This window comes from Schistocerca nitens, chromosome 1 (assembly GCF_023898315.1).
Source record: "Schistocerca nitens isolate TAMUIC-IGC-003100 chromosome 1, iqSchNite1.1, whole genome shotgun sequence".
Taxonomy (NCBI): domain Eukaryota; kingdom Metazoa; phylum Arthropoda; class Insecta; order Orthoptera; family Acrididae; genus Schistocerca; species Schistocerca nitens.
The window spans coordinates 699,439,682-699,465,495 of record NC_064614.1 but is presented as its reverse complement, the minus strand read 5'-3'; positions in this window follow the sequence as shown (position 1 = coordinate 699,465,495).

Sequence of the window (25,814 nt, the reverse complement as noted above, 5' to 3'; positions counted from 1 at the left end):
GCAGTTCTGGCTGAGCTATAAATAGTATTTTCGATTGCTGCATAGAAAAGTGTTCCTCGCCTGTTGTGCACTTTTAGTGACGCAGAGAACCTACTGAACCAATAGGAAATACTCATGAATTCACATGAATTATCGTCTGTATTCTTCCGTAAGCAAATCAGTTCCGTGGGGAGGAAAGAATGAGCGATTAGATGGAATGTTCCCAGAGAGATGCTATCTCCCTGTTTTACCTTAACACCTGTTACCACATGTTGAAATGAGGTACATTTAAGAATTTTGAAGAAAATGTCCGTTACAGTTGCCCTTTTCTTCTTATTGAAAACCACAATCGGTTCCGGTCCCAACGCTATTATGTGGTGATATACATGGTGGTCCATCTGAAGTTTCGGATGAGATTATCTCGAAAACTATAGATCGGGTAAAAATAGTGGGTAAGACAAATTCGTAAGCTCAAAGGCGCATATCAAATGATACTACACATGACCTCATTCCCCCGCCCCTTTGGTGGGGCGGGGGCAACTTTTAAATATTAAATGGAAACATCCATTTTTTATTGCAGATTCGTATTGTCCATAAAAAAGGTATCAAGTTTTCTCTGAAACATTTTTTAAACCGTTGACAGATGGCACTGAAACTGAGAAAAAAGTAAAATTGGGGAAGAACTCTGATTTATTTAGAATTATCCGAGAGAGACGCATCAAATCGATAAAAAATGAGCACCAATTCTTTCATTATGCCAAATTAAGCTATTTTTGTACAAAATGTACAGTATCCTACTTTTAGTGTTACCCAGGAACAACTACATGGACATAGTTGAATGATGTTCCCATGGGGTGCTTCATTAGTGTGAGTCCCCTTGCCTCTCTCATTTTGGGGTGCTGCATTAGTGTGAGTCCCCTTGCCTCTCACATGTTAGGGTGCTTCATTAGTGTGAGTCCCCTTGCCTCTCAAATGTTGGAGTGCTTCATTAGTGTGTGCTACCTTGCCTCTCACAATTTGGGGTGCTTAATTAATGAAATCAGCCACGAAGAAATTGTTCAAAACTATCCCCGTTTGCTTCAATGCATAAAGTCAATCGTCTGCCACAGTTGTCCACAGTTTTGAGCAGCACATTCCTTGGTATGGCTGCACGCGCTCTTTGAATGCGTTGCTTCACATCGTTTCTAGTTGTGGGCTGTCTTTCAAGTACAATATTTTTAAATAATCCCACAAGAAAAAAATCAGATGTTACGTCTGCTGAACGTGGAGGCCATTGAATTGGTCAACCGCATTCTATCCACCGACCAGGGTACCGTAAATTTAAAACGTTCTGCACATTTTATCATAATGGGGAGCTGCTCCGTCCTGTTAGAACCACATTCGTTGCCTAGTTTCTAATTCAACATCTTCCATTAGCTCCAACAAACCATCGCGGAGAAGTTGTAAATAAGATTCTTCAGTAACATTTCGGTCAAAAAAATACGGTCCTACCAAGTAAGCGTTTAAAATTTCACGCCAGACCGTTAACGACCCTTTGTGTTGATTGTCAATGGGTCTGTGCCAGTGTGGATTGACAGGGGACCAATAATGATGATCATGACGATTTAATTCGCCATTGTTTTTGAATGTGGCTTCATCGGTCAACATAACGTATCTAAGAAAATCATTGTCACCTCTTATCATTTCCTAGGCCCATTGGCAGAAATGAACGCATATTTGCATACCTTTCGGAGTTAATGCCTGTGTCAGTGTGATATGATACGGGTGATATTTATGTGCCTACAAACTCCTCAAAACAGTAGATTTCGGTATTCCAGTTTGTCTCTCAATCGCACGACTACTAATTTCGGAATCCAGTTGAACACAGGCGAGAACGGTAAGCGCATGAGCGTCATTTTCATTGTATTCGCAATAACGAGGTGGACGGTGCATGTATCCATTTCGAGCTCGTTGAGTGCAATTTCGAATAATTTTTTCGCTGTTTAGGAAACGATTCGCATACAATTGCGCAGCTGCAGCGTAATTGTTATGGCATTCACCTAAAATTAACATCATATCAACCATCCTGTAGGAGGATAGTGAGCCATGTTTCGCTAAAGAATAATTTACTTTCGTCAGTTGATGTTTACGTTACCCAATCTGAAAGTGAAGTGACGTCTGATCGCATTGCACCGACCTTTATACTGAGCCATAGCTCGCAGTTTGGCCGCGGTAGTGCCACAGTCGGTGAGTAATGCAGTTGTGAAGAGTTCCCTAATGAGATTTTAATACCATTCCGCCTCCCTCCATCATAAACTGTGGGGGGGTAGGATAAATTTTGTAAAAAAATAGCTTAACGTAGCGTAATTAAAGAATTGGTGCATATTTTGTTTCGATTTGATGCGTCCTTATAAATAAATCGGGTTTTTTCCCAAATTTTAATTTTTCTCGATTTCAGCGCGATCTGTCAATGGTATAAAAAATATTTCGGACAAAACTTGATTACTTTTTTATGGAGAATTCGAATCTGCAATAAAAAAATGGGGGTTTCCATTTAAGATTTAAAAGTTGCCCCTCGCCCACCCAAGGGGCATCTGTGTGTAGATAGTGATTTGGGGGTTGAAATTGGTCGTGATTTTAAATAAAAGGGAGAGGACAATGACTGCGGACATTGTTTTCGGATTATTACCACATTTACGGACATGTTCCACACGCTGCGCAAGAAATTAGTACAATCAAGTAAGCGGAGATTTTATTTTGTCGAGGTAGAGGACTGAATCATAAGTTTTCAGAGTGGAAGCGAGAGGCTTTGGTCAATCGTCAAGGCTATATCAGCCCTCGTTTTCTGATACGCGCTGATAACGGTACCGAGAAGGTTGGCTGGTTGATTCGGGGGAGGGGGCCAAACAGCGTTTTCATCGGTCCCATCGGATTAGGGAAGGAAGTCGGCCGTGCCCTTTCACAGGAACCTTCCTGTCATTTATCTGAGCCGAACTAGGGAACTCACGGAAAACCTAAATCAGGATGGCCATACGCGGGTTTTGAAACGTCATCCTCCCGAATGCAAGTCTAGGGTGATAACAACTGCGCTACCTCGCCCGGCGCCGAGCAACACTGAGACTCGCTTGCAGCAAGTCAGCTGACGGCAGCCTTGGGAAAAAGCATCCATTAACGGGTACTGAGCGTGACACGGCATCTGACATCCTGATATCTGCTTAAATTAAAACCAGGTGGAAAATGGCAGCAATGCAATCAACGTTGCAACTGCACTTGATTCCACAATATCGTGGCGACGTTGCTAAGAGCCTAGTACGAAAATTTTATATATTACAGGAACGTTTGCACACAAACAAGTTTCCTTATTATGCAGACACAGTTACAATGCTAGATCTCAGTTTCGTGATCAGATGAATCAAATGACACTCGTTGAGACAGAAGTGAAACTCTCAAGATTTTGACATGAGCTATGGGCTGCTTCTCGTTTTCTACAGATATGCTTGTATTACGCTGTGTTTCAGCTTATTTTCAATACATGGTACGGTTCTTTTAGTGTCAGTAAACACAGGATGTTTTTACGGATAGTTGTTGATAATTTTCAATTACATCCCAATGACTCTTGTATTTGCTTATAATTGCCTTTAACTGACTGAATGATCCTTTATGAGCTGTGCACGTTAGTGAGTATGCACAACTGTCTCTTCCAACCAGGCACTGGCTGGTTTAGTAAAGGATTGTAAGGTTATGGTATACTGCAAATCTTCCGTTTCAACTCACATTCCGTCCGCCCTGGTAGCTGAGTGGTCAGCGCGACGGAATGTCACACCTAACGGTCCGGGTTCGATTCCCGGCTGGGTCGGAGGTTTTCTCCGCTCAGGGACAGGGTGTTGTGTTGTCCTTATCATCATCATTTCATCCACATCGAGATGCAAGTCGCCGAAGTTGCGTCAACTCGAGAGACTTGCACCAGGCGAACCGTCTACCCGACGGTAGGCCCTCGCCACATGACATTTACATTTACCTCACATTCTTATTAACTAAGAAATAATTATAACTTTTGGGTAGGTGAACGAATATTTCAATTCATCCAAACCTTAACCGAATTTCATATAGCAGTCTGATGAGGAAAAGCACCGCTACGAGGAGAAACTACTATCCAATTGCTATGTTATATACTGATGATGAAATTTTATTACAAAGTACAGAGACAGACTTACAACAGTGTGAATGTCGTCATGTGAATGTTTTACATTTCCATGTAAAAATATCTGCAACTAAAACAAAACTTAATGCCCACTACAGAAAATTCCAAGGTACATCTAAGATTGTTATCGAAATGAAGGTACCTAAGCCAGTCTCCAGTTTCATTTATTTAGGCAAAGAAAACTAACAAATCTCAACAACATATATGTGGAACTATAAACAGAACTTAAAAAGATGTAGTTAGACAAACCAGAAAACTGAAACTGTATAAAACTATGGCAGTGGTTGTCTACTTTATGGCATCGAGTCCTGGAACTGGAAGGTATAGTCAGGAGAAATAGCATTTTTAAGAACTTTGAAAGGTTGATCAAGGATAAACCATATAAAAATGACGACATTGAACCAGAATTGGGAATTTATAGTTTAAATGAGAAGACTGAAGACTGCAGGGATGAATGGAGACAGCATCTCAAGCGGATGGATGAATACGGAATTACAGTCGTTGTGAACAAGTACAATCCATCAGGAAGAAGAGGTGTAGGACGACCGTGAAAGAGATGGAGTTAATTATGTGGTTTCTTCATAATGTGGAGCCACAGTCATAATATATTTCTTTAAAGTTATTACCGCCATTAGACTGTTTTTTATTTGCAGTGTTACATCTACACGATCATGATTTCGGCTTCAAAGTGCCATTATCAAGTGTTTTAATGTTATACAGTGTCTAAGGTGGCATACTGTGGTATTTAAAATACACTATTATACACATTGTCTAACGGTCAATATTTCTGTTAAAAAAGTGTCTAATAGTGTATTTTGAAGACGACAGTATGCCATCTTAGGCACTGTATAACATTAATACACTTGATAATGGCACTTTGAAGCCGAAATCATGATTGTGTAAATGTAGCACTGCAATTTAAAATAGTCTAATGGCGGTATTAACTTTAAAGAAGTTAATTATGTGGAATCAGAACGTAAATATTGCCGTGTGCGGCTCTCGTTGGTGACGTTGGTATGTTGGCATCGTGTAATAGGGATAGTGGCGTCTCGTTTTCATCTTCTGTTTACTGGCGCCCTATGTTTGCTAGCATTGTCTGTCCGCAAGTGGCAACAGCAACGTTTATTGATATGTAATACCCGTACTATCTTAGAAAGGACGTGAAGTGTTTCCCATCTCGGGTGTGTCGGTAGTTTGGTTGGGACAGAGCAGCAGAGACGTCCAGCAGCGCGTGGACATGCCGGGAACTCTGGCGGCACGCAGGCATTGCTAGATCTAGGGCTGTAGTTGCGAGGGCCACAACTTTGTTGGCCACTGGGCCCCGGACGTTGAGTTTAGTGAACATTACACCAGTAGTGAAACCTCCAATGTTTTGTGATCACGCCGTTTGTTGCAGCTCGCAGCTTTGCCATGAGACAACAGCAACAAGTGGAGCGTGTCGAGTTGGCGGAATCCATTAGCCATATTCTACTGCCTTTTATTAGTTTTAGAACTTTGTGTTATTATTGGTGAACTGCAACCAGTGGTATTTTATTGCCTAATGGCCGCTAACCCCTGGAGGGTAGCGTATTTTGAGGCAGAGTACTTTTTCTCGTCTTGCCGATGCTGTGTGGCATGACGTGTAGTTCGACAGCCTCCTTGATTGCGGTGTGGATTGTGCTTTCTTTTGTCTACCTTGGTTGTAGTGGTTCCTTGTGCCTTTCTATGTTTAAAACACCGGAATCTCGGATTCTGAGGACGCAGTGCTATCCGTCACTTCGTCCTCGCTTGAATTATTCCGTTGTTGTACTGGTTATCAAACGTTAGGTGGATTTCGTAAGACCATTGATCGGCGTTTAAACTGTCCCTAGTTTGAGTTGCCATCCTCTTAGTTGAGCATAACTCTTGCCTGCCTTTCTCACCGCTTACGCAGCTGTAGTGAATTTTCTCAGGTCGATCCTTGGAGCATTGTCTGTGGATCACTCCGTCCCTTATTTAGTCTGATTGTGTCAATTGCCTAAAATAATATTTTGTTTAAATAATTCCTATTGCTTATGGCCTTCAGCCGACAAATAATTTGAATTCGTCTTAATAAGGCCTTATGTAGCTTGTGTTATAGTCAATTTTTTAATGATTGTTTAAAAAATTATTTTGGTATTTTTTAATGTGTAATTGTCTTCCTCATTTGTAATTCAGGCCTTCAGCCATTAATTGTTCTGACGTATTGCTCGTGGCCTTCAGCTGACGAATAATTTGAATTATTTCTTAATAAGGCCTTCAGCTGTCAGTGTAGCTTATATTTCAGTTAATTTTTTTTAAATGATTGTTTCAAAAAAATTATTTCCTTAAATAAAGTGTATGCGTCTACAGTGCAACCAGCGGTAACTGATTAGGGCCCCGTTCACACCTTTTCCTGCTGTCCCTAAGACCCACGTTTCATTGTGGAGTCGGAACGCAAAAAATTGCATAAGTCTTGTAGTGCGGAAGACGTATTCTTTTCAGGTGACAGAAAGAGCGAAATGTTACCTTTGAATATTTTGATACTAGAGAATAGAAGTTATGGATCGAATTACTAGACAGAGTTACTAGACAGACACCGAAAGTACAGAACTGTGAGTAGAAAAAAGGCAACGAAGTGGGAAAAGACCTCGTGGATCGCAGCCACAAGCAACAGAAGTAGATTCTCAAACTGCGTTACCGCAAGTGAAGTGTGATGCAGCAGAAATGAATCCACATTCTGGTAGTAGGGAGAAAGCACTGGGGTACGTACGACAGCAACAGAACACTGATGTAGGCGATATGAGGTCTCACCCCGTAACCGCCAGCTGTTTCAAATTCACTATCACCAGAATGAAGAGGGGCTCACCACGATGAACTTGCGGAAGACAAGACAAAAATTCACCTCTCACTCACGATAGGAAGAACGATAACACAACCAGCTGGAGGCTGCATGAATTTCTAGACCGACACGTGTGTGATAGGTCAATCCGAGGATTTACACTTAGCCAATTACTTTTACAGATAATTCAAAAACTAGGCAAGGCAATCAAAAGCAAGGTGGATTTGCACAAAAAAGGTGGAACAACGTCAAGTTGCACAAAAACATAGTGACGAACAACACAAAGTGCCACAAAGACAGCTGAGGTGTCGTTGGCAGTTTTGGGCCTTTACTCTGACTTGGCTGGATTGGGCACCAGTATCCAGAAAATTGTGCTAATGACATCTTGTTGTCGTTTTGCTGGTCGGGTAGAGCAGAACTGATCTTCTGCCTTTCGGTTGGGTTGCCTTCCGATTAAGAGGTTGTCGGTGTGGCTGCCTGTCTCACCTAAACATGCATTAATGTTACCTTCCCAGACCGATCCTTGGGACCTTCTGGACGCCGCTCCTTGTGTTTTACATAGTGATTTCCTTTTTAATCTTAAGTACTCTGTGTGGTCTTCAGTCGAGTTAAAGCTCATTAAAATTGCAAGGCTTTTTTCTTAGGCCATAAGCCGTAAAAAAATTGATTCTTGTTTGGTATGTGACCTTCAGCCGAGTTTCACCCTTTCAAAATCAAAATAGAAAATTCCTTGTGCCTAGGCCTTATGCCGTAAATTGGTTTCAAGTTGGTATGTGGCCTTCTGCCGAGTTTTCAGCAATCAAAAGTTGAAACTTTTTGTCTAGGCCTTAAGCCGTAAGATATATTTTCTAGTTTTTATGTGGCCTTCAGCCGACTTTTCAAGCTTACATTAAAAATTGGAACTATATTTGTATAGGCTTTAAGCAGTGAGATGGTTTGGGTTTCGTATGTATCCTGCTAGCCCAGGGATTTCACAGTGTTTGCGTTATTTTAAAGTGAATTACGACTATAGGTCCCTAACACGAAATTAAAAAGCTTAATTTGTTCTTATTCTTTAACTTTACAAGCAACCTGAGTGTAACTAGTTATGTACACGCGTAAGCATATGCAGCAAAAGTATGTCAGAGATCAGCCAGAGAATTCACTATTGCTGTGTACACAGTGACAGATAAGCCAAATCTTGTTTCTTTTTCTTTCCCACTGTTTTCGTAATACAACTTAGTTTAACTTTTGTAATTTAAGATTCCTCATCAAGGCCGTTCTCATATTATGTTATTGTTCAGAAGTTTTACTGTTGTAATTTTGAATATAAAGGTGCTGCGCTCTGAAGATAAGCCTGAAATAAGGCTTTTACACTGAACACTTTAGAGGGGATTGAAATTTATAGGCCACTAAAAAAGTTAAGCGAAACTGCTCGTAACGTGCAGACCGAGCCGCAGCACAAAAGTCAGTTATCCAGTTTTGATTCTCTATGTAGATAATAGTTAGCTCACCTAGCTGTTGCATCCCTACACAACACTGTTACTCATTGTTCTGACTTCTGTTTTCATAAGACTTGTCGTAATTTAGTTTTATTTTCAATCAACTTAATCGGATTCTTTAAAAAATCACACATCTTTATCTGGCCTGAGGTAGCATGGATACGCTATAAGCTTGCTGGTTCTAAAAAAAAAAATAATGCAATGTATCAATAAAAGATGTTCATGTTATTAGCTAGGTTTCTTCGGTGGTGTATTAACTCGTATTAAAGTTTTTAGCCGTTTCTAACAACGAATATTTTAGAAAAGAAGTTCCTAATGCCCATGTAACACCTCTCTCGACACAGATAGCATCAGTTCGGTCCGAGACTCGTGCTAGTACCACCCCGTACACACGGCTCATAATACCGACCCATCAGTACCGTTTACACTGGCGCCGTACGCACCTCTGTGATGTCTACGGCACAGTAAAACAATCACGGCTCTATTACGCTTCTCTGTCAAAGTTAAGACATGCTAATGTGTTGTTTTCGGTCAGTTCCCGTAACTACACAGGGGTCAGAAATTTTTATTGTTTTATTCGGTTTTCTATCACTTACAGCTGCGATGTGATCCTAGTCAGTTTAATCATGGACATCCGCATTTAGCGCACTGTTAGTTCAGTCTGGAAAATGAACAGCGAGATACGGCTCGTAGCATTTACTTTGCCGTGGCACGACTATTTGACAAAATAAAAAATACTCAGCTCTCATTAATATGTGGCTCTTTATGGTATGACACATCAATTTTTAAAGCCATTTTAATTCTTTAATGTTTTAATTTCTTGTGTAGATCACCTGAAGATGTATATCCAGTAATGCGAAACCGGTCGTGGCTCTTAATTAAAATATTTTAACAGACAGTGTGGAAGATTTTGTTTACCATGTAAATCTGCGACTCTCCTGCCTTTGATCTTTGTAGGCGTTGGTAGAGGAAGCTGGCTGACGTGATATATCTCGATCATTTCTTGCTGCTGTTATAAGATGGTGACTAGATGGTGACCGCTCCAGCTGTAAGCTTTTTATAAATTCTAAAATCAGTACTTCTGTTAAAATTGTGGCTCCAGAAATCAATTGTACAACTAAAACTGTGTCTAGGGAAAAAGTGTACATGGGAGTTAGATATGGTGTACGTATCAAACGGAAACTGTTTTGTAGCAAAGCTTCTGATGCGTGAAGCGCATTTTATTTAAACTTTCTCACAGACGTGGGCTGCACCCTAAAACTAACTTAAAATATTCTAAATAGCTTTTTACTAATGAATAATCAGACAAAATTTGCACTTTGTGATAAACGCCGTTCTCAGCCACAGTACATATTACTACCTAGTGTTCACGTAACTTTATGCTGTGCGAACACAGTTCATTCAGCTTCTGTTAGACCGATTCAAGTCAGAGTGCAGTCACTCATTTCTTCGAAACAGTGTCACGGCTGCCATCCACCGTACTTTTGATTTCCTCCTTTCTTCTGCTTCTTGTCTTGAAATCCTAACCAGAAAATTAATTCTAATTCTCCTCACGTTAATACATCCTCTCTTTTCTTTTATTAAGACGCCCTCATAATTTCTGAATTCTTTGTATACTTAGCGGTGAGCTACAAACTTGTCAACAAGTTCCACCAAGCACATTACTCAGTATCTGACAACACTCTTCGTTATATCTGCAGTTTCTCCACAATCGCCTCCCCTTAAACTTCTCCTCATTACAGTACCTCTTTTTTCTTCTGCTCCACACATCAGAGTCTAAGTCTTATCTCAAAATACTTCTTTTCTTGTATATTACTATCTTCTGAACAATGTACTCGGAACACAAACTCATGGTTGTGAAGAACGCGCCATCCGCCATGGAGAAAGAACTGTGCTGAGCGCGTCTACTGCACTGACAGTGGAACACCAATCTCCCGGTATTTATATTCCTGTCATACCAGATGCTCAGGGACCAGAGACCGGAGAGGGTATAACCGAACAGTCAGTCGATCAAATTACATGGTGGGGGGGGGGGTGGAGGGGTAGAGAATAATCGTCCAGCGCAACCACCTGTCATATTGAATCTTCACAAGTAACACACACGTCCGCCTCTGTCGCCGCTCACCCAGCACACTGGTCACTTTGCTATCTCCCGCTGCCGCAGGAAAGAGGGCCCTAACGGTGCATTCTTTGTACCTAGCCACCTGCTGTAGGCTTAGGTAATCCGCGACTTCCGGTCACCGACTCCGAGTGACCACCTCTGTCGCCATCAGAGGTACACTACGAGTCAACCATCAGTGGCCTGGATGTATACAGTAGCTTTACGAATTTCATCGTGACATACAAACCACTGAGTTTAAAAAATTCACTTTCCTCAATCCCAGATAGGGATTTTGTTGAAGATGTTGTTGACCTTATATTGTACCTCGAATTTCTCACGAAAAATGTAGATTTATCCCATTTATACGAGTTATTTCCGAAGACAGAAGCAATTGGGGCGTACACACTTCTTCACATTATTAAATTGTTTTTACTTGTGAAAATCCTGTAACAGTATGACATATGCTATATCTCCTATAAGTATTATCCCATCAGGTAAAAAAAAAATCTGTTGTAATCAGCTTAACATCTGTTACTCCCTGCATCACTCCCTGCTAAGATCTACCTCTGTCACGGGTTGCTTCCTCACTTTCGAACTCTCTTAAAGACAGAATGCTTCGCCACCTACGAAGTCTCGGACAGGAAAGTTATAAATATGAGGTTTATACTACATATCACTTTATAAATTGGTGATACAATCCGATTTTATTATGATGGTCATCTCGCCCTGTGTATGCGGGAGACTGAAATTTCGTTAAAAGATACCGGCGCAAAGAAAAAAACGCCTGATTAACGCTTCAACACCCGAATCGTAGCTGTGGTACTCTACCCCTCGCTTCCACCTGCCAGGCGGTGCATCATTGATACCAAATAGGTAGCTTATTTAATTAAACTAAAGATGTCACTTCTAGTGGCGAGTATTTCTTTCTTTTTACCAGTCGGATTACACTCACCAGGTAGCTCGCATGGAAATGCCTGGAGAGAAGGAACACTGCGGTACACCAGGGCGGTACATCAATAGGTAGGTTACTTAATTAAATTGAAGATGTCACATTTAGTGGCGAGTATTTTTTTTCTTTTTACCAGTCGGATTACACTCTCCTGGTAGCTCACATGGAAATGCCTGCAGAGAAGGAACACTATTGAGAACCGACATTTGAAGCTGACGACAGAAGGATTTTCTGCCACCGCCAACGTACATTTCGCATTGGTACTGCGGAGACATGACAACAGAAATTAGTGCTCATAAGGTGGCATATAGGTAGTCTTCTACCCTCGCTCTATGTGCGAGTGGAATAGGAAAGGGAATGACTAATAGCGGTACAAGGTACCCTCTGCCATACAGCGTACGATAGCTTGTGAGTTTAGCATACAGATAAATGTAAATTTATTCTACATATTAAGATGTCGTCCATCCATTTATAGGCACACAAAACTCACGGAGGAAGGTTGTGTCTTATTTATCAACAAAACAAAAGAACGAATCCGTTGCTGATTGTCTCTCAGTAAAAATCTCCATATTAACTCCTAATTTTCGTATTGCAGTCACTTCGCGAGACGATCTGAGCACTATGGGACTTAAAATCTGAGGTCATCAGTCCCATGGAACATAGAGCTACTTAAACCTAACTAACCTAAGGACATCAAAAATGGTTCAAATGGCTCTGAGCACTATGGGACTCAACTGCTGTGGTCATAAGTCCCCTAGAACTTAGAACTACTTAAACCTAACTAACCTAAGGACAGCACACAACACCCAGCCATCACGAGGCAGAGAAAATCCCTGACCCCGCCGGGAATCGAACCCGGGAACCCGGGCGTGGGAAGCGAGAACGCTACCGCACGACCACGAGATGCGGGCCTAAGGACATCACACACATTTATGCCCGAGGCAGGATTCGAACCTGCAACCGTAGCAGTCACACGGTTCCGGACTGAAGCGCTCGGTCACAGCGGCCGGCTGCCCACAGCACTTATAAGAAGCAGTGTAGAGCTCACACTTCAACTCCCCTCTCGTCGGAGTATCGCTTACCTACCGTATTCTCAGGGATCTTCCAGTCTTCAGTATATAGCATATTGATACACATCATTTCTACGAGTAAGAGATGTCGCCCGCTAAGTCACAGATCCGTGCTAATTTTCACGAAATTCCATCACTTTCCCACAGCTCTGTTCCGTTAGAAGGTTGACAGGCAGAGAGCTGTCGGAACGAGAAAAATAGCACTACAGTCTGCAGGAGGAAATTCACAACATTTGCAGAGACTACACAGACTGTAGAACGAAATTCAGAAGCATAGCACCTACAATTCATCGATAACGAATGACGGTCTGTAAATATCATTCTGTACATCTCCTAACATCCTTGATCGTGTTCCTATTTTACCATGCTATAAACATTCAGTCTCTCTCTCTCTCTCTCTCTCTCTCTCTCTCTCTCTCTCCCTCCCCCCCCCCCCCCCTCTCTCTCTCTTTCTCTCCCTCTCTCTCTCTCCTCGGAACGAGCTATAAAAACTTCGCTAAAGTCACCTGGTGAAGAACTCAATGAGATTTTATTGTCCCTTTCTGTTCCAATTTATTGGGAAACAAATGTGGTCTGCATGTTGACAACCACCACAAGTGGTGGTCTCACTAAACGTACATTTATTCGCCTACTGGAGCAGGCGACCAGTCACCGAAGTCGCATCCACAGACCTGTGTAATGTTTTATCTCTGTTGTGGTGGATGACCGATCGACTATCAGTCACAAGTAAAGTGGTTTTGTGTTGTTATTACGCAAGCAGTTTGTAACACATGGAAGCAGCTGCGTACACAGCCATTGATTTTATTTATCTACCATAACTTCGAGGTCTGTGTCACGTGCTAAGCCGACGTTAACATGTTTCGATCCATTGGCTCTCACAGAAAGCTGGACAGTGCATGGCGTAAAGTATGCTTCTCCCACAAGAAACAGATTGGTTGAAATAAAAGACAGAGGTGGTGTTCCTTATTGACAAAAATTTGAAAGGCATTGCAACATATGGAAACTGGAAGAATTTGCGGAATTTTGGAGCGTTTCCAAACGGCTGTCTAAAGGTTCTGACGGCTACATGTAATCTAAGCTTCCTCAGGTCAGTTGGTGTCTCGGTGTTCCATTTCTAAGAGACCAAGAGCATTGTTTCCTCATATTGCAGCCATGTACGCGACAATTGCTTGGGTGCCCTACATTCCCTGAAGGTGTTGCTCCCACCCACTGTCTCCATCTGAAACAAGTGGTGCCAGTCAATCATCAAGTGAAAATCAACAGCATACCAGTAGATGGATGGGACGGAAAAGACACCGCAGATTTCGGACGATGTACTGTAATAAGCACCACAGTTGACAGTGTGATCAGTTTTAGCAATTTTACCAGTTTTCCATCATTTCATTGCCAGTCAATAAACGGCAGCATGCTCCCCAATTTCTGTATCTTCACTAAACGACCCCTCCACTACTTTGGGAGTACCATACACTTGACTGCGAATGTAGATAGATGACTGTGCAGTACGTCCATTTTTGGTTAATTGTCGGACAAACGCACCAAAGTACACCAGAAGTGTCCTATACCGATGCAGTTAGATTGTCTACTTATTTCTAGCACTTTGATCGTAGTGTGGAGTTTTTATGGGAGTCACAGAGTGTACCGGCATTCTTTTATCTAGCGTAGTTTATTTATAATCAACAATTTCTACGATTTTCCTCCGTTTTCGAATTTATAAATGTAAATATTATCACACATATTAAATTATACATTAAATAATTTCCTATACATCTTAAGTTTACAGTACTGTCACTATTTTTAATGTTTCTGTATTTGTTTTGTAGGAAAAGCTATTTTTAATTGCGCGAAATCCACTTTTTAACCTCTCATTTAAATATGTAATTTCAGTGGCTCGACTTTCACAGTCCGATACAGTTCTACGAGATATATCCATAGAAACTTCATTAGTTGCAATCGCATAATGCATTGTCGAGATATTCACTTTTATCGTACAGAAATTATTTATAACATTTAACTTACAATAACTTATAAACTAATGCGGATATCGAAGGCGCGTCTTCACACTTTTCTGCTTCAAATGAATCTACTGGTTCTTCAGTGACGCATACGACTCCGTGTTAATTGATTTTGGGATAAGCTTTAAACTTGCACTGGTCGCGAAAAGCGGCCATGAGAAGCGAGCAGCCATTATGCTGGCCAAGGAAAGGGTTTTCCCGGTCACGAGATCACCATAGCGGCCGGTGGAAGTTCAGACACATTCCCATCTGTGGAGCATAGTGTGCAACTGGGCCTCCACGTGCTCTTGTCACGCTGATTTCAACTGTCAACAGGAATATGACTCGATCTTAGCCGCCACCTGTGCGTCTGCGATAGCGTGTTTGTTACTGAATAAAGTGTCTCTTCCCTTCACAATAGGCCGTCGTGCTACAATACATACAGACACCGTCCAAACAGGCCTTGAAGGCACCGACCGGCCGCCACGTCACCCTCTAGCCTTAGACATCACTGGGTGTGGATACGTACAGCTGTGTATATTTGCTTGATAGTTGTTCGGTTTGCATAGCTAGTGCGGCATGGTATGTAATTTCACACGCCAAACACCGCCGCTATGCGTTCGTCTATTTCCTCGTAAGACACATCATTTATACATAGGATAAAGTTGGTGATTGTCTTCGACTAGTCCTTCCTGCGACACTCTCGACGATTTAATTTGAAACTGACAAGAAGTAGGAGGGTACTATACCTGCTGCATTCCATGTCTCGTCAAGGATGCGTGATGGACCTCCATATGGATGGAGTTTGAAGCATTTTGTGTAAATCAACTGTGCTATCAATTGTGAATTATTGTTTTGGTGACTGGAGCCACTACCAAGAAGGTACTGGCAAGAGAGAAATGATTGTAGAACATAAAAATATGTGCTCCTGAAGCTAAACGGTTCTGGCTTAAATAGGATATAATGTTGAAGCCATGTAGTTTCTGAAATGTTAATGATGCAGACTGCAACGCTCTCAGTACCCTAATGCAGGACATATTATATGTCCAATATCCGACAGACATCCACTCTGCAAATTTTCTATATCAATCACTATGGTCACAAATTTGAAGGTGATAAAGCTAGTTCCTAGCACAACAAAGAAAACACATTCTTTGTGATACATGCAAAATACAGCTTTCTGGAGTTATATACCACACTCACATCCGATTGTGGTTCATAACTTGCTGTTCAGAACAGTGCTATAAAATGACCGTCAGCAATGGAAAACAATGTATCTTACGAAGAAATAGACGAACGCATAGCGGCGGTGTTTGGCGTGTGAAATTACATACCATGCCGCACTAGCTATGCAAACAGAACAACTATCAAGCAAATATACACACACAAAATTTGCAGTTCCTCACCAATCTCTGTGAGTGACTTAGGAAAGGAGTCTGAATTATTTTACGTAAATCACTTGTGCTAACAATTCTGAAGTATTGGTCAGTGTTTGGTGTCCGTACCAGGAAGGCAATGGAAAGAGAGAAATTTTCGTGGAACATAAAGACATTCCCAGGGCTACATAGTTTGGCATTTAAAGACTTATTAGCCGTGTGGAATGCAACGCTGTTAATATTACAATGTAAGAAATATATTTCCATGGCACGGCACACATTCTACTTGCAAGTATCTCTCCGATAAACCATGGATGCAGACTGTAAGGTCATAAAATAACTACCTTGCACACACAAAATAACATCGGTCCTTTATGAAACAAACACTACATAGGTTTACGAAGGTGTGTGATGGCAGCTGTTTATTAAGTTCAAGCCCAGTTACCGTTCATAAATTGCTAACAATTCTGAAGTATTGGTCAGTGTTTGGTGTCCGTACCAGGAAGGCAATGGAAAGAGAGAAATTTTCGTGGAACATAAAGACATTCCCAGGGCTACATAGTTTGGCATTTAAAGACTTATTAGCCGTGTGGAATGCAACGCTGTTAATATTACAATGTAAGAAATATATTTCCATGGCACGGCACACATTCTACTTGCAAGTATCTCTCCGATAAACCATGGATGCAGACTGTAAGGTCATAAAATAACTACCTTGCACACACAAAATAACATCGGTCCTTTATGAAACAAACACTACATAGGTTTACGAAGGTGTGTGATGGCAGCTGTTTATTAAGTTCAAGCCCAGTTACCGTTCATAAATTGCGATATGTTCACATAGTCCTATAAAATGATCATTGGCAGCTCAAAATGCATACGAAGTAACAGCAGCTTCTTATGAGGAAATAAACAACACGATCAGTAGCCAGAGGATATTTAACAGCCTTACCAAAGTTTGCCAGAGCCTGTAGCAACCTTCCTCTTGCACATAGAAGTCACAGTCCAATATCAGCTTATATTACTCATATGTGGGATAATATGGCCATTTCACCTTGACACCAAGTCTTTAGAATGTCTCCTCTTTCCACTCTCCTCCAGAACACTGAATTTTATTGATTTCGGTCAGTACTCGTTTCATGGTATTTTTTCTCTAATTTTATGTATTCTCCAACAATTTCTGTAATTCTGCTAGGTATCCGTGATTTTACATATTTCATCGTATTTTCCCCCATTTTACGTATTTCGCATAAATTTTTTATGATTATACCAGGTTTCCATCGAATTTTTCCGATTTTGTGTCGTTTTCGGTATTTTTTTTCCACAATTTTCCATATGTGTGTGGTCATATTGCTGACATGTTTGATTTTATACGAGGATATTTGATCGTCCTATACAGTAACTGACTAGAAAATCCTAAAACTTCCTGTCTTCCTGATGACTCACATGCATGCATTTTCGATAAGATGGTCATGAAAAGAATAGTAACTGCAACCACTGATAGATCTACACTCATGCACATAGAGACTCCACAGTCCACACATATATTAACAAGTGTGACGTCTCGTTTCCAACCACTTGTACATTATTTTCGACAGTGATACAGCCCAGCAAATAGCGAAATCCTCGTCGCGGAATGGTTCTGCAGCAGGTGTAAACACATTTAAATTCATCCTCCTAAACAGCATAATATCTTCGATACAATTTATATTGTTAATATTTGTAATAAAATTGTCTAGATTCTCCAGTAATAACAACCATCCAAAGCATCTTGCTGCACCTATCACATCCCCTTTTATGCTCTAAAGATACATGACCACCCCAATCACGCCATTTTTGTGCTAGATGTCCGATGGATGGTGGGAGACAGTTCTCCATCAGTATAATTCTTATTTATGAGACAGAACAACACATTAGTTGGACAGTATAGTGTAGTGCTGTACTTGAATGCATCCAGCTGCATATTTTATAATTGCAGTCCATTTGTACTATTTTGTATATGTGTGTATCTCTGTGGCTGTCATAGATGTCTCCCATTAATCTGACCCAGTCCTCACAGCTTCAGACATAGAATACATATCCAGAAAACATGTAGTGGATCCACCTTTGAGCCCTATCCTGGATGTAAGGGATTGTGCATACCTCTAGACACCTTTCTAGATGTAACATATGGTGGATCCACATTCGAACACTAACTCGGGTGTACTCTGGGTCATGAAGAATTCAGCGTTTGGAAATCATGGACTAGCTTAGCCTGTGACACAAGGTTCAGTACAAAGAATACACTCACCTATATGCTCTAGCCTGCGGCAATGGGTGCTAGCAAAGTGACCAGTGTGCTGGGTGAGCAGTCGCAGAAGCAGACATGTGTGTTGTGTGAGAAGATTCAATATGATGGGCGTTTGTGCTGGACGATTATTCCCCCACCCCCACCCCCTCCCCCACCCCCCATGTAAATTGATTGGTTGACTGCTTGGTGGTACTCTTTCTAGTCTCTGTGTATCTGGTACAGCTGGTGTGTGAATACCAGGAGAGTGTGTGAATAGCAGGAGACTGGTGTTAACTGTCGATGCAGTCAGTGCCTGCAGCACTGTGGTGTGGTGTGGTGAAACGGACTGCAGACAGTGGCCCTATGCAATCGCGAGTTTGTGTGACTTGTAGCATTTTTTTTTTTTTTCACCAGATACATTTGGTGGAAACGTTTAGTGGATGGGCGCTGGCATTGTCAAATGTTGTTGCATGCAAGGCCTCAAATATACACTCCTGGAAATGGAAAAAAGAACACATTGACACCGGTGTGTCAGACCCACCATACTTGCTCCGGACACTGCGAGAGGGCTGTACAAGCAATGATCACACGCACGGCACAACGGACACACCAGGAACCGCGGTGTTGGTCGTCGAATGGCGCTAGCTGCGCAGCATTTGTGCACCGCCGCCGTCAGTGTCAGCCAGTTTGCCGTGGCATACGGAGCTCCATCGCGACAGCGTGGACGTGAACCGTATGTGCAGTTGACGGACTTTGAGCGAGGGCGTATAGTGGGCATGCGGGAGGCCGGGTGGACATACCGCCGAATTGCTCAACACGTGGGGCGTGAGGTCTCCACAGTACATCGATGTTGTCGCCAGTGGTCGGCGGAAGGTGCACGTGCCCGTCAACCTGGGACCGGACCGCAGCGACGCACGGATGCACGCCAAGACCGTAGGATCCTACGCAGTGCCGTAGGGGACCGCACCGCCACTTCCCAGCAAATTAGGGACACTGTTGCTCCTGGGGTATCGGCGAGGACCATTCGCAACCGTCTCCATGAAGCTGGGCTACGGTCCCGCACACCGTTAGGCCGTCTTCCGCTCACGCCCCAACATCGTGCAGCCCGCCTCCAGTGGTGTCGCGACAGGCGTGAATGGAGGGACGAATGGAGACGTGTCGTCTTCAGCGATGAGAGTCGCTTCTGCCTTGGTGCCAATGATGGTCGTATGCGTGTTTGGCGCGGTGCAGGTGAGCGCCACAATCAGGACTGCATACGACTGAGGCACACAGGGCCAACACCCGGCATCATGGTATGGGGAGCGATCTCCTACACTGGCCGTACACCACTGGTGATCGTCGAGGGGACACTGAATAGTGCACGGTACATCCAAACCGTCATCGAACCCATCGTTCTACCATTCCTAGACCGGCAAGGGAACTTGCTGTTCCAACAGGACAATGCACATCCGCATGTATCCCGTGCCACCCAACGTGCTCTAGAAGGTGTAAGTCAACTACCCTGGCCAGCAAGATCTCCGGATCTGTCCCCCATTGAGCATATTTGGGACTGGATGAAGCGTCGTCTCACGCGGTCTGCACGTCCAGCACGAACGCTGGTCCAACTGAGGCGCCAGGTGGAAATGGCATGGCAAGCCGTTCCACAGGACTACATCCAGCATCTCTACGATCGTCTCCATGGGAGAATAGCAGCCTGCATTGCTACGAAAGGTGGATATACACTGTACTAGTGCCGACATTGTGCATGCTCTGTTGCCTGTGTCTATGTGCCTGTGGTTCTGTCAGTGTGATCATGTGATGTATCTGACCCCAGGAATGTGTCAATAAAGTTTCCCCTTCCTGGGACAATGAATTCACGGTGTTCTTATTTCAATTTCCAGGAGTGTATTTAGTGCTACGATCTGTTTGTGGCAGAAATTTCTTTACTTGCTTTGTGTAACATTTGCGTGTGATACTCAAATGCTGGAAATATGTTTTACTATGAAGAAGGATCATCGTAAAGTGGAGGAAAGTGTTTTAACTGATCTATTTGATTCCTACAAATTGTTAAACAGTTAATTTCATACAGTAGTGCAAATACACTGTTTCACTCTGTTTTTGATATGAAAATTGCATCAGCCCTCCATTTGTCCCCAGCATTAGCCAATTGGAAGGCTGTATTCTGACATGAGATGAAGTCCTCTGTCTGTGTGTTTTGAGGCTTTGGTTCTCTCTCTCTCTCTCTCTCTCTCTCTCACACACACACACACACACTCACAGACAGGAAGTAGCCTCTTGAGAGAGACAGAGATAGGAAGTGAGTATGGAATTTCCTGACCAACAGAACAGCGCCATTTGATGCATTGTCTAGCACTGCGAGATTAAAGGAGGCCAACATCAGATCTGTGGTCGGCGCTATTTGACATCATCTTCTGTAATTAGGACCTTGGATGGATTTTAATGGCATCTATGGCGGCGTCTGAACGACAGACATGCTTGTGGAATACCTCAAATGGCAGCTACTATACCACACTTTATTCCATTCATCAGTGCTTACAGTTATTATGTCATCAGAAGTGGGAATAGGGGTGCAGATGTGAGGCCTACCGAAGTGGGGGACACAGTCTGCTGCAAACTGACTAAATAATGAATATGCATCTATATGTTATTGATATGGATTTGAATTTCATATCATGAGATCTTTCCTCTCCAGATGAGCCTGAATCTTATCCCACCAATGTTTTATGGAAGGGGTGGGTAGGGCATGGGTGAGGGGTAGGGGATAGGATGTCATCTGGTAGCAGCAATGTGTACTAGATCAGTTGATCCTTTTATCTCAAGGTGAGCACAAATATGAAAATTTTCCATCAAGGTGATGCCCCCATCCTGCAGCAATATAGTTATGTTATTAATGCGTTTTTCACACTAATTAAAGAGATTGAATTCCTTAAGTAAATAGTATAAGATCTGCTATTTAATTGGCATTGACTTCAGTTTCGTGTTGTGAGGTTCTTCATCTGCAGCACAGACTGAGTCCGTTTCCCACAAATTTCCAAATGAGGAGGAAAAAGGGAGTGGGAGACGTGAGGGGGCTCTGGGATTTACCAGACTGAGACCGGCAATCAGTTTTTCGAATTAATTAAATAGATAATTAATTTTATATCAAAGGTGTGCTTATGTTGGCTGGGATATTTACCAGAAGAGTGGTGTAGGAGGAGTGGAGGGGGGGGGGGTGTTGGTGAGGGATGTCACAGGAGGATGGATTATCTAAAGAGGGCTATAAATCAACCTTCAGGGGATATTAAATCACTTAGCAGAACAATAAGTTAGGGGGACGTGGATTGGGTCATTGATCAGTTAAGTCTTCCGCTGAATGTGTGCTTGCCTCTGAATGTACTCAACCCACATTAGGAGAATGTACCAGAAACGCTGTTACCCTACTGTTTCTGTTGGACGCCGTTATTAACACTGTACAAGAATGTAGTGAGGGGATTACTCCATACGTTTTTATTAAGGCTGACATTTCCATACATTCATTACTATGCATAATGCCAATGTTACGAGGTGCATTCAAGTTCTAAGGCCTCCGATTTTTTTTCTCCGGACTGGAAAGAGATAGAAACATGCGCATTGTTTTAAATTGAGGCCGCGTTCAATGTCAATACGTCCCAGAGATGGCAGCACCGTACGGCAGATTGAATTTTACCGCCAGCGGCGAGAATGAAAACTGTTTTAAATACTTGAAATGGCGACGTTTTCCTTACTTGAACAGCGTGCAATCATTCGTTTTCTGAATTTGCGTGGTGTGAAACCAATTGAAATTCATCGACAGGTGAAGGAGACATGTTGTGATGGAGTTATGGATCTGTTGAAAGTGCGTTCGTGGGTGCGACAGTTTAATGAAGGCAGAACATCGTGTGACAACAAACCGAAACAACCTCGGGCTCGCACAAGCCGGTCTGACGACATGATCGAGAGAGTGGAGAGAATTGTTTTGGGGGATCGCCGAATGAATGTTGAACAGATCGCCTCCAGAGTTGGCATTTCTGTGGGTTCTGTGCACACAATCCTGCATGACGACCTGAAAATGCGATAAGTGTCATCCAGGTGGGTGCCACGAATACTGATGGACGACCACATGGCTGCCCGTGTGGCATGTTGCCAAGCAATGTTGATGCGCAACGACAGCATGATTGGGACTTTCTTTTCGTCGTTTTTGACAATGGGTGACACGTGGATGCCATTTTTCAATCCAGAAACAAAGCGCCAGTCAGCTCAATGGAAGCACACAGATTCACCGCCACCAAAACAATTTCGGGTAACCGCCAGTGCTGAAAAAATGATGGTGTCCATGTTCTGGGACAGCGAGGGCGTAATCCTTTCCCATTGCGTTCCAAAGGGCACTACGGTAACAGGTGCATACTACGAAAATGTTTTGAAGAACAAATTCCTTCCTGCACTGCAACAAAAACGTCCGGGAAGTGCTGCGCGTGTGCTGTTTCACCAAGACAACGCACCCGCACATCGAGCTAACGTTACGCAACAGTTTCTTCGTGATAACAACTTTGAAGTGATTCCTCATGCTCCCTACTCACCTGACCTGGCTCCGACTTTCGGCTTTTTCCAACAATGAAAGACACTCTCCGTGGCCGCACATTCACCAGCCGTGCTGCTATTGCCTCAGCGATTTTCCAGTGGTCAAAACAGACTCCTAAAGAAGCCTTCGCCGCTGCCATGGAATCATGGCGTCAGCGTTGTGAAAAATGTGTACGTCTGCAGGGCGATTACGTCGAGAAGTAACGCCAGTTTCATCGATTTCGGGTGAGTAGTTAATTAGAAAAAAAATCGGAGGCCTTAGAACTTGAATGCACCTCGTATTATTATACTCTGAGGAGACGAAAATTATGCGATGCCTCCTAAAATTGTGTTTGATCTCCTTTTGTTTGGAATAATGGTGCATCGATTCGATCGTTGGAAGTCCTGTGCAGAAATATTAAGTCTTGCTGCCTCTATAGCCGTCAATTACTGTGAAAGAGTTACCGATGCAGGACTTTATCCTGTCGCTTATGTACCATAAATGTTCGATAGGATTCATGTCTGGCCATATGGGTGGCCAAGTCATCCGCTCGAATTCTCCAGAATGTTCTTCAAGCCAGTCACGAACAATTGTGGGCTGGTGACATGGCGCATTAGCATCCAGAAAAGTTCCATCATTGTTTGGGAAAAATGGGGCCTGTGAAGTGGAAAATGATCTCCAGGTTGCCAAACAACAATTTCCAATCAATGATCATTTCACTGGAGATCATAGGACACAGTCAATTACATGCAAACGCAGACCATTGTGGAGCCTTCATCGTTTTGTACTGTGCCCTGTTGACATCTTGGGTCCATGGCTTCGTGGAGTGTGAGCCACACTCGAACCGTACCCTCAGCTCTTTCCAACTGATCAGCCACGGTTTTGCAGTCTTCTATGGGTCAACTGAAATGGTCACGAGCCCCAGGAGAGGCCCCAATGGTGATGCCGTGCTGATAGCAAATTAAACGTCCTTTGCCTGCTGCCATAGCCCATTAACGCCAAATTTGGCCGCACGTCACGGGAACTGTACTGAATGGAAGAATAAGCCGAATCCGGGAAGCTGCAACACGAGCCGTCGACGTATCATTGGAATCTACGCTACGATTCAGCCGCTACGCAGCCGGAGTTAAAACACGTTGTATCACTCTGTTTGTTTAAAGGGTCTTATAACTCAACAAATGACCGTTAGTGGAACCACCAATGTTTCACTCACACCTCACTCTCTCAGCCAAGGAAACAGCCCATTCCAACGTCCACAAAGTGTCGCTTCCTTCCTGCCATCCCTGACAAAATAATGACCTTTATTCGCCTGTGTCACTGGCGCACAATACCTACTGTCACTAAACACCGACATGCTACAGCATGGCCTCCAAGCAGCCGAACATCCAGAGAACCCAGTCCATACGATATAAACACAACTTACACCATTATGGATCCGCCACCATCTTGAAAAGTACCATGTTGATAAGTTGGATCCATGGCTTCGAGGGGTGTGTGTCACATGCCACACTCGAAACCACACCATCTCATCTGACCAGACCTCCGTTTTCCAGTCGTCTAGCGTCAAACACACGCATCTTCGATTATAACAGTTTATAAGTAGTTTCAAAATTTTCGGGATGGCCATATGGGCACAAGTGATGCTGAACGTTCTGGACGCCCTGTGGAGGTTATGACTCCAGAGATCATTGATGATATGGCGATGGATGACAGAAGAGTTAAGGTGCGTGAGATTGCTAGTGCTGTGGACATCTCGAATGAATGGGTACATAATATTTTGCATAAACATTTGGACATGAGGAAGCTATCCGCAAGATGGGTTCCGAGATTGCTCACGCTCGACCAAAAACGGAATTGTGTGAAGTGTTGCTAGGATGGTTCGCAGCTGTTCAGGAACTATCCGCAGCTCTTTAAGCGTCGTTTCGTCACTGTGGATGAAAAATGGGTTACATAAAGGAGAATCTGCACAAAAAAAGGCGAAGACCATTCCTTCGGGCAGAAAGGTTATGGCGACTATCTTTTGGGATTCGCAAGGGATAATCCTCATCGACAACCTGGAAAAGGGTAAAACTATTACAGGTGCTTATTATTCATCGTTATTGGACCAATGAAAACCGAGCTGCAAAAAAACGCCGGCGATATCCCCCCTATTCCCCAGACTTGGCTCCCTCGGACTACTATTTGTTCCCCAATTTGAAGAAATGGCTGGTGGGACAAAGTTTTTATTCAAACGAGGAGGTGATTGCAGCAACTAATAGCTATTTAGCAGATTTTGACTATTCCTATTATTCGGAAGGGATCAATAAATTAGAACAGCGTTGGACGAAGTGTACAAGTCTAAAAAGAGACTATGTCGAAAAATAAAGAAAGGGTTACCCCAAACACGCAAGTAGTTTTTATTTTTGCACGGACTTTTCAAACGCCGCTCGTACTTATCAGCTACGTTGACAGATAACTTCAACAAGGTTCATGTCAACGCTCTCTCTTTTGCAATCATTGGAATGAAAATTAGAAATTCAAAGTTAATTTGAATAAAACTGGTCAGATCAGTGTTGAAAACCTCGTTTCAGTATCGCAAGTATTTAGGATATCCAACGTGGTATCGACCCACAGCACATTCCGGAATATTTATGTCATTGCGGGACGAGCTCTTGTTTTTCCCCCACCACAGAAAGTCTCAGGCCCTGTCGTATTTCTTGTGATCCTGGCAGTATTTGGAGGTGCCACTTGGGCCAAGACTGGTGTTTGAAGCGGCAGGAGGCGGCACCCACAGGGCCGTAACTGGGCCACGGCGCACCGCCGAGGCGAGCCCCACCCCACCCCGGCTCGGCGCGGCCCAACGCGACGCGAGCAATCAAGTTCGGCGCCATTGTGCGGCCGCTCAGCGCTGTCTTGCGGTGAATGCCGGCACAACAATGCGAGACTCCGGCGCCGTAAATTCTGCCCGTCCGGCGCGGCGCCGCCCCCAGACAGGCGGACGTTGGCGCCGCGCTTTTATCTGCCACCGTCGCGCGGCAGCTTGAAGACGCAGCCTCGAGGCTTCAG